The 9924-nt window shown below is 33.5% G+C and overlaps 1 long non-coding RNA gene and 1 pseudogene across 1 annotated transcript; one reads left to right on the top strand and one right to left on the bottom strand.

The window, feature by feature from the left end:
* Positions 1-494: 494 nt before the first annotated feature.
* On the bottom strand, positions 495-1532 carry LOC120197539 (annotated as a pseudogene).
* Positions 1533-7040: 5508 nt separating this feature from the next.
* On the top strand, positions 7041-7916 carry LOC120197654. Its single transcript, XR_005523282.1, has 3 exons — positions 7041-7174; positions 7274-7323; positions 7547-7916. It is a non-coding gene; the product is annotated as an uncharacterized LOC120197654 (long non-coding RNA).
* Positions 7917-9924: the final 2008 nt, after the last annotated feature.

Here is a 9924-nt window from a genome sequence, read left to right as displayed (position 1 = left end):
TTTTACCCGTAAATTAAATTAAATTTGTGAACTCTTTTTCTCCGTTAAAAATACTGTTTTGCTGTCTTATACCAAATTACCTTTCAATTAGACCCTTCGGGCATCAATTAATTATACTTTCCCTGTTAGATTCCATTTAAGGGTCCAAAATTGTGTATTCTAATTTCATATTCTTCTCCAACGCTACGGTTATTTCCCACTTCTAGGATTTAAATCCAGTCAGATTATCCCTCTCGTCTCCACTATATGTAAATTCCTGCAAAATAAACAACAAACATTAAATTAAAAGGAAAAAAATTAGGAGGAAATAGAAAAGAAATAAAATAAGTGAAAAAAATTAACGGAAGGGAAATAAAACGAACAGGAGAACTGCAAGAACAGAAAACCTCAAAGGAAAACGATCACGGGAAAAAGAAAAGAATTGCAATCGAATGGCGTTTGGAAACAAAATTAAATGGAAGAAATAGAAGTTATAAGGAATCATTGTGGAAATCTGGAATGAAATTTTAGATAGATTATATTTGATTACTGATTTCAAGAGATTCTCAAGTTAGCTTTTAGTCCAAAAGCTATTCAAATTTGCTATTGGCTGCAATATGACTCTATTTACACCAACAAACTATATGATAATTTGTTCCTCGGATTTACTGTTTCGGTCATCCGGAGTATAATTGAATCCTTCGTCGAGATCTCCAACCTCTTCGCCGGAATCTGAGTCATCGCCGCGGCTCCGAACCTCGTTCTCAAATCGCCGGAAAATCTAGGAGTCTCGATTCGACCTATAAACGTTAAAAGATTGACATACCGCATACGAAATCTTCGTAAGTCCTACGCTTTTGCCATCACGGACAGCCGGCTAGGCCTAGGCTGGAAAGCAGAACGACGACGTTGTTGGTGAGAGGAAGGTCTAATCAAAGCCGACAAAGCTCTCCGAACGATATCTCCTTCGACGCCACCGATTCTCACCAACGAGTTCGTCATCGCAGATCTACGCGCGTTAAGCCGATTGCTCGGCGCGCAACCTGATACGGAGTGCGAGTTATTGAAGCTCTTGTGAAGACTACAACGGAACGATCCCGGATGCGTTGTAGGCGAACACATGTAAGTCCGCTTCGGCTGCTTCCTCTGTAAATTCTTCAACGCCTCAGAGTTTCTACGAACGGTGGTAATCGAACGGTTCGGAGAGGTCGGACGGTTATCGAGTGAGAACCGCACGGACGGCGATGAAGAAGATTATTGCAGAGATCGACACGTGGAGGAGAAATAGATCTGTGTTGACTGAATGAAGTTGAGGAGCGTGAAGACAAACCTGAGCTCGAATAAGCGAAAGCCGATGAAGAAGAAGATGTAAACTGTGAAGAGTAGGAAGAAGTAAACCGGCCAGACGGAGAATGAGATCGGAGAATCGGACCGCATGATCTTCTAGAAGAAGCCGCCATTTTTAACAAAGGTGGTGTTGCAGAGAGAAAGTTTAGGAAGATAGAAAAAGACTACGAATTTTTTGTTTCGAATTTCTAAAGACGTGTTTGGTTGTTTAGTGGGGAAAGCCTAGTTTTACTCGACCCATGTATTTATAGGAGAGGGATCTGCCCCTAATCTTTTGTTTTTTATTTTTGGCATAATAATAAATGTCTCTTATTAAATAGTTATATGATATAGTACACAAATGATACTTTAATTATAAGATATTATTTGTTGAGTCTTTAAATTATTAAAAGTTAAAATAATCTTCTAACTATAGGGTATCATTTTGTTAAGTTTCTCGACTATTAAAAGTTATAAAATTGTCACATGACCATTCTTATGTTTCAAACTCTTCGTTTTTCATTTTTTGTATATCAAAATATCAAAGTATTCAATAATATGATACTTATTTATTTGGTTCGATGCATAAATATTTTTGGAACCATCATATTTTATTAAATTTTATTTTAACAACACATTATTTTATTTAAATACTAATTTATAAATATAATAAAAAAACTACACAAAGTTACGGTTAGTTGAAATGAATAGAAAATGAGTCTGTTTTCGTTTCTTCGTAGTCTGTAGAAATGTCTAATGTTAAGTTTAGTTCCTCAATTATTTTCTCTTTCTCTCGACATTTATGGGCGTAACGTAGCAGAATTGCCTCTTCGTCTTGTGACAATCGAGTTACTTATAGGTTGCTTGATGAAGATGCTTTTTCCTCAAATATTAAATACAACTCGATTTGTACCATCGACACATGTGTAAGCCCTAAACATCTTGCGAATGTTGTTTGCATTCGATAAGGTCAACATGTAATATGCTTCAGGACCAAGCTCATGAACTGATTCTTTCACTTGCAACGAAGACATTTGTTGTGTTGTAGATGTTTAAAGCTTTGTTGAAATAAAATTATATAACTCATCTTTCTTAATCTTGGTGTTGAAGGAAGTATATAAATAAATTCTGGAATGAAACACCGTTGCAAAAAATCTTACCATATTTTAGTAAGAGTCGAAATGGTCTTTTTGATGAAGCTATCGAACATGATTATCGTATTTATAGATAAATTAGATAAAACTCGTGTCTTGTAGAATGTAAGGCCCATTGACATGTTATATCAATTGTGTACGTTGGTGGTTCAACCACGTTAGAAATCTCTATGGGCCTCGTTGTAGAGAATGCGAGGTCCTTGCCATTTTAGGAATTTCTGTAAAACTCGCTCTCTGCATAACAAAAGACCTTGCCTATAAAAGCATCATCTTTTGGTGTCTTAACCCAAGATTTTTGGAGGGTGGGGCTAAACTCGCGATTAAAAAGGTTCTAAAGCTCAAGTGCCAATATCAAACCATTTTAGCTTGTTCTTCATGCACAAAACCAAGCTTTTGAAACATTTTCAACACGATTTTACCACGATTATAATATTTTCAACAAGAGTTTTAACCCTATTTATAAAAGGTATCCTCTTCTAGCAACATCTTAATGTTAAACGTGAGGTCTTTGCTTATAAATGGCTCCTCTTCTGGTAGCACGACATGACACGAAACTTAGAGATCCTTATACCAATATCAGTGCTAGAAGTTATGCCACTAGAAGAGGATGCCTTTTATAATGTCAAAGCCCTTTGAGTTTCTCTTACAATGTCATGGTATCGTGAAACTTCTTCTTCCATCAAACCTAGCATTCTCAGAAAACTTCTCGTTCCATCAAATCTGGCCTTCTCGAGAACCTTCTTATTCCATTATACATGGTTTTTTCGAGAAACTTTACGTTCCATCAAACAGCAGAAAACATTGCTTCGTTTGCAATTTATATACCATAATTATGTAATTATATTTTCTAGTATTGAAATTTATTTTATTTTAAATTTTGATATTATATTTTATGTTATTATATTTTTTGGACCATTTTCATTGCGAGTTTAACTCAGTTTATAATACTTCATATTGAACCTCATAGATTAAGTATTGATATTTAAAATAAACTATCAATCTTATATTCATTGACGTTTTCAAATTCTAAAGTATTGAACCTTATAGATTAAGTATTGATATTTAAAATTAACTATCGATCTTATCTTCATTGAATTTTTCAAAATTTAAAATATCAAATCTTATAAATTAAGTATCGATATTTAAACTTAACTAGTGATCTTTTATTCATTGACGTTTTCAAAAGTTAAAGTATCGATCATCATAGCGTATCAAAAAGTCGAGTCAAGCCCTTCCAAGTTACTGTGGAATTCACATTCTGTAGAACGCGAGTTGCATACACTATACAGAATGATCGTGTTGCGCAAGGTATGTGCCAATTCTACATGCTATTTTGGATAGTTTTATAGTGCGTTAATGTATTCTGCCACTATAACCCAATGGTTCATATCGACGACACTTGGTTGTACGAAAGATACACATAAATATTGTTATTAGTTGTTGCATAAGATAGAAATAAGAAAACTATTCTCATCACCTTTGCAATAGTTGAAAAAGAAGATATAGACTTTTGGGAATTCTTCCTTAAGAACTTACGAAGGCATGTTCTATGACATGTTTTACGTGATAGAGATGATGAGATATGCTTTATTTCTAACAGAGGCATATGGATTAAATACGTAATCCAACATATGGGTCAATCTTTGAAACTTCCCTATATTTATCACCAGTATTGTTTACGCCACATTACTGCAAATTATTTGTAAAAGTTCAAGACTGAAGATGAACTTCTAATGGTGCTTCGAATGGATACATCTTTCGTTTTTTTGGGTTTAAGATATATTTTCATTTATTATTTCTAATTAGCTGTTGCATTTTTAAAGATAGGCCATATGTATTTCATACATGGGGTTAAGGAGATGCTTCAAGAATCGATAGACATGAATTTACAAGGTTATAACTACCTTATTAAAATCCCGATGGAGAAATGACTTTGATCATTTGATGAGGGTAGACCATATAGTCACATGACAACAAACTTAATTGAGACGACCAATTCATCACTAAAGGAAGTGCGACATTTTTCTATCACTTCCGTTGTCAAAGCGATATATTATTGGTTGACAACCCTTTTTAAAACCTTGAGAAAGTAAGTAGTTGATTAGATGACAGGTGGTTACATAATCCACCCAAACCTTCTCACAAATATTTGTACAATATTCAAATGCGATGAATACGACATGTGTCTCTCGCGAACAAAATAAATTTGTGTTTCGGAATATTCGAGGCCATTGGAAGACATACAACACAAACATACATGGTTAATCTACTAGAAAGACCTGCGACTGTAGAGTATTCCAAACATTCAAATTCCCATGTGCGCACGACATTGCTGCTTGTTCTTTTATATGGATTCACTACATAACATTCGTTGATCCGATATACTTACTTGAAATTGTATTCAAGGTTTATCAATACGAGTTTCTTCCCATTGGAAATAAATAAGATCCAAAAAAGTTTATGATGAACCTACAATACGACCATATTTTACACTACGTCACGTAAAAACAGGTCGTCCACGATCAGCAAGGATTTATTGTGACGAGGATTTAGTCAAACATCGATAAAAACCAGACAATCGAAACTATGCATTATTTGTAAGAATCCCAGACATATGAAGAACAAATTTCCTAATCGATCACACCCTCATATCGATTAATTATGTTTTTTCATTGTGCTACTTTTGTAATTAACAAAATATAATCGTTAGTTTATAATTTCTTTTGGTTTCAAACCATTTTCAATGCAAATTTTACACCGCTTATAACATCTGGTTTATGCCGGTATTAGCCTCTATTGAAAGATAAGTTCTAATACTACGCCACTGATCATATAAATTATAAAAAAAATATTAACTATCCAAAAAAACCATCGAATATGCCTATCAAGTCATTTTAGTTTTTTCTTCATGCACAAAACCAAGCTTTGGAATCATTTTCAATGAGATTTTTACCCGCTTACAATATCTCATATGTGTCGATATTGGCCTCAATTAAAAGATAAGTTCCAATACTATGTCTCTAATCTTATAAATTACAAAAAATTTAGAATAACTACCTAAAATACCCCCTCGAACATGTATATCAAGCCATTTTAGCTTCTTCATGCACAAAACATGATTTGGAACCATTTTCAACGTAATTCTTACACCGCTTACAATAAACCGTATGTCTCGTTATTGGCATCAATAGAAAGATAAGTTCCAATATTACGCCTCTAATCTTATAAATTATGAAATTTTCATATTAACTTCTCGAAAATACCCCTCGAACATGTCTATAAATTCTTGCAATATGGATTGGAAATGCATAAACCATGCGTTATGTGAGACGCGAGGTTCATAAAATACAACATGCGATAAATTCAATTTCTCATGGACCTCCCGTTCTAAAGAACGCGAGGTTATTTATCCAAATATTAAATTGGGTTATATGATCCACGTCAGACAGGTCTCGCGCCCTATATAACGCGAGTTCCTTATATGCATTTTGCAGAATGCGAGATAGTCATACGTGGACAGTTTAGGGTTATTTTTTTCAAATAATTCTTGTCGGGGTCATTTTTCTAATAATTGAATTTTAAAGGTTTTTTTAATAAAAACGCCAGTAACTATTATGTCACTTGATATATATTATATATAACCATTTCGATCACCCAAAACTTAAATAAAAGATGAAGAATATAAAATAAAGGTACATGTTATCATTTATATAAAATTAAATAAAAAATTAAACCTAAATCTCTTATTAAGAAGAAAATCAAATATCCAACAACTAAGACAAATTTTAAAATTATAAATAAGAATATAAATAGTCTCCTAACTTTTAGAGCGCTTACATTTTGATAACCTAATTTTTAAAATTTATAATATAATCATCGAACTTTTAATTCGTTTTTATTTTGGTCCCTACAATTACTTTCCGTTATTTTTGATTACGTGACACTTAACCTGGTTAACTCCCCATTCTTCTTCTTTCTTCTCTTCTTCTTCTTCTTCTTCTTCTTCTTCTTCTTCTTCTTCTTCTTCTTCTTCTTCTTCTTCTTCTTGCACAACTGCTCCTCTTATAGCCGTCGCAACTTCTTTGCTACACTTCACTCCCTACACAACATGCCCATTTCATCGCCAACTACGACGAAGGCCTTCAACTGGGTACGCTGCCCGGCACGGGTTTATTTCTGCCCGGCTTTGACCAAACGTCCGAGCTTTGTAACAGGAACCCATTTCTCTTCTTCATCTTTGCGTCCGCGACGCTTTCCTCTTGGGCCACGATCGGATCTACCACCGAAGCTGCGCCTGAAAACGGCACGCATGAAAAGCTCATACTCGTGTTATTTTACAATTTTAAACTCAGTTTGTTAATTTCTTAGAGTTGATTAGAAGTTGAACAGTGTAGAACCATATTTATATCAAGTACAAGAGATCTGGTCTTAAAATTGATCTCGTAATGCATGTCTAGGAAGTTGTGTTCTGTTTCAGATTCACAATCGCTTCATACTTATTTGTATCTGAAATTTAGATTCTCTTACTCATGACAGGTATCATTGTTGAAATTTCTAAATTTATCTTCTTTTCTCCGTTCTTAGCTGTCATGAAGTTGGAATCTACATAATTCCGACCAAGAGAGGTGGTAAAGCATGTTCTCCAGACAGCTGCAGCATCATTGCAAAAGATTCTTACCTTGGAAGGAAATGTGGCAGATGAAGTTCCGATTGAGGTGAGTGTCTTGCGACGTATTTCCATTGATCATTATATTTAAAAGTTAAAGTCCCTTTTTTCATCATCCTCATATTTTGGAGCTTTATGCATCGATCAGGTCATAGGAGATGTGCTAAGAATTCGACAAATTCTCACCAAGTTGATCAGGTATTAAACTATGAGAAGTCATGATTATGTTCCAATTTTCCTATAGATTATCATGAAAATACTCTAGCATTATTAATATGGACCCAATAACTAATTATTCTGACTATTAAATTACATGTTACTGCAACTGTAAAATTGTGTGTAGAAGATATTTATGAATAATTTACTATTCATAACTTCCATTTCTCGCATGCTGATTAGAACAACCTTTCTTCTTTTCCAGCAATGCTATCAAGTTTACGCATGAAGGGAAGGTAGGGGTAAAACTTTATGTAGTACTAAAGCCGCCTTTTGCGAAAGAAACATCTCAGCCTGTATCTATGGATCAACTACTATTAAACCTAAAGCTAATGTATCCAAAGAGAGACATGTACATCAATGCCTCAAACTAGCAGTGATCAGAGAGGATTCCATGGTAAGAAACACGAAGGTTCTTGCCAAAACTATTCACAAAGTGAATCTGGTACTCTAGTAAGGAATGGAACAATAGATGCATCCGAGGAACAAGCAAAGTTACCTAAAACAACAGTGTGGATAAGCTGTTATGTATATTGCACTGGGATCCAAATACCAGGTACACGTTTGTATGCTTGCCTTTAATCATTTACAGTATAAAAACAAATATGAGATTTTGTTAGATGTATATCAGTTGATGTATATGTCTATTTTCTGGTTTTGGATCTAAGATTTCATGTGTGTGAGAAGAAGGAAGGAAGGAAGAAGAAGTTGCCACGTCATAAAGTTAACGGGATTAAGTGCAAAATCAGCAAAAACTAAGGGAGGTAATGACAGGACCAAAATAAAAACGAACTAAAATTCGATGATTGTATTATAAGTTTTAAAAGTTAGGTGACCAAAATACAAACACCTTAAAAGTTTGAGGACTATTTATACTTTACCCTTATTTTATAATAGATAAAATTAATTGAATCATTTCCTACTCGGAAGATTCTCAAACCATTTTCGTTTTCCGAAAAAGCTACACTGAATGACACGAATCAGATTAGACAAAGGAAGGGTGGCTTGAAAAAGAGTGTCAAACCATTCCATTCAACCGTTACGTCCATATTATAATTAACTAATTGGTACCCCTTTTAAGTACAATTTGAGGCCTGTAAAAACGTGTTAGGCACCCTGTTTGCTTTAAAATACTTGATTCTTAGTAGTCCAATTAATAATTGATTAAGCAAGTATCATACGCTAATCTTTCTTCTTAACCGAAAACTTATTTTAGTCACTTGGGAATATTAATATTAAGGTGGGAAAACACACTTTATATGAAGTTATTTGACTCCAACTTTTCCAATGAATTCACGTGTTTTGTAAAAAAAATTGCATATTTATTATTAGGGTAAACTACATGTTTAGTATCCCTACCATTATTTTTATTCCATTTCGATCGTTCAACTATTATTTTATTTCAAAATCATGTCTAACTTTACGTCATGGTTTCATTTTGGTCACTTGTTAAAAAATTAACAGAATTGTTGATGTTTCATTTTAAAAAAATAAGTGGGTAACCAAAATTGAACAAATTGAGAAATTGAGAAAGAAAAATGAGAAAAAAGGTAAAAAAATCTTACCTCTTTTACCGGTAACATCTACAATGATTGGGACTACTATTCATAAATTTGATCGATGAGAAAACTTATCTCATCAAGAACAACATACTCGAAGCATAGCATAATATAATGGAAGATTGGAAGATCATAATTAGAGAAACCAAAGGTTTTCTGTCTTTGTTTGTGGCTATGGGCATTTTCTGACCAAAAGGAGCCTATTCAAAAGTAGAGGTCTGGAAATGTGTGTCCTATAAGTTTGATGATCAACCATCAATGATGTTGGCCGATAACAAGTACGGTGGAAAATGTTGTAACACCTCAGATTTCATGCTAGTAGTTTCGAGTTTACCCAAGAGGTATATAGATGTAACATCCCAAACTACGGGTTAGTGACCAAATTGTAAAATTTTAGAATTTGGTGATTAAAGTGGAAAAGTTGAAAAGTTCAATGATTTATTTGAAAGTATTTCTTGAAGGGTTGTTAGTAATTATTGAAAGAGTCAAAGGGCAATAGGTCATTGAACAAGAAAATAATTAAATAATAATTAGTGGGTATTATAATACCCATGTGATGCATGTGTGAAGAGATAAGTTTCCAGACTTATCTTCTTCATCTTCTTCTCTTCTTCAACGTGAAGTCCCAAGCCCAAGGTAAGTTTGATTTATTTTGGTTAATCCTTAAAATTTTAGTATGGGTTTTTATCCTTAGATGATAATTAAGCTTAAGGAAAGCTTAATTTGTCTTAAAATCAAAAGATGAACAAGTTATGAAGGATTAAAGATAAGAAGTGGATAAGTGAAATTTTGAATAAGGATTTTAAATGAATTTGGAGGTTGAATTTGACTTGTCATATGTGAATAAGAAGCTATAAGTGTTAAATCAAAGTTTGGATAACATGAAAAATTTGGTATGATTCTTAGCCTTAAGAATTTGGATGAAATATGGAAGATTATAAGGTGTTGGAATGATAAGAATTGATTAAAGTTGTTATAGATGAATTTAGTAGCATAATAAGGATTTTATACATGAAATTTGGGT

This window comes from Hibiscus syriacus, unplaced genomic scaffold (assembly GCF_006381635.1).
Source record: "Hibiscus syriacus cultivar Baekdansim isolate YM2019G1 unplaced genomic scaffold, ASM638163v2 tig00117048_pilon, whole genome shotgun sequence".
Classification (NCBI taxonomy): Eukaryota; Viridiplantae; Streptophyta; class Magnoliopsida; order Malvales; family Malvaceae; genus Hibiscus; species Hibiscus syriacus.
Note: the sequence above shows the minus strand (reverse complement) of the source record. Positions and strands in the feature narration are given on the sequence as shown.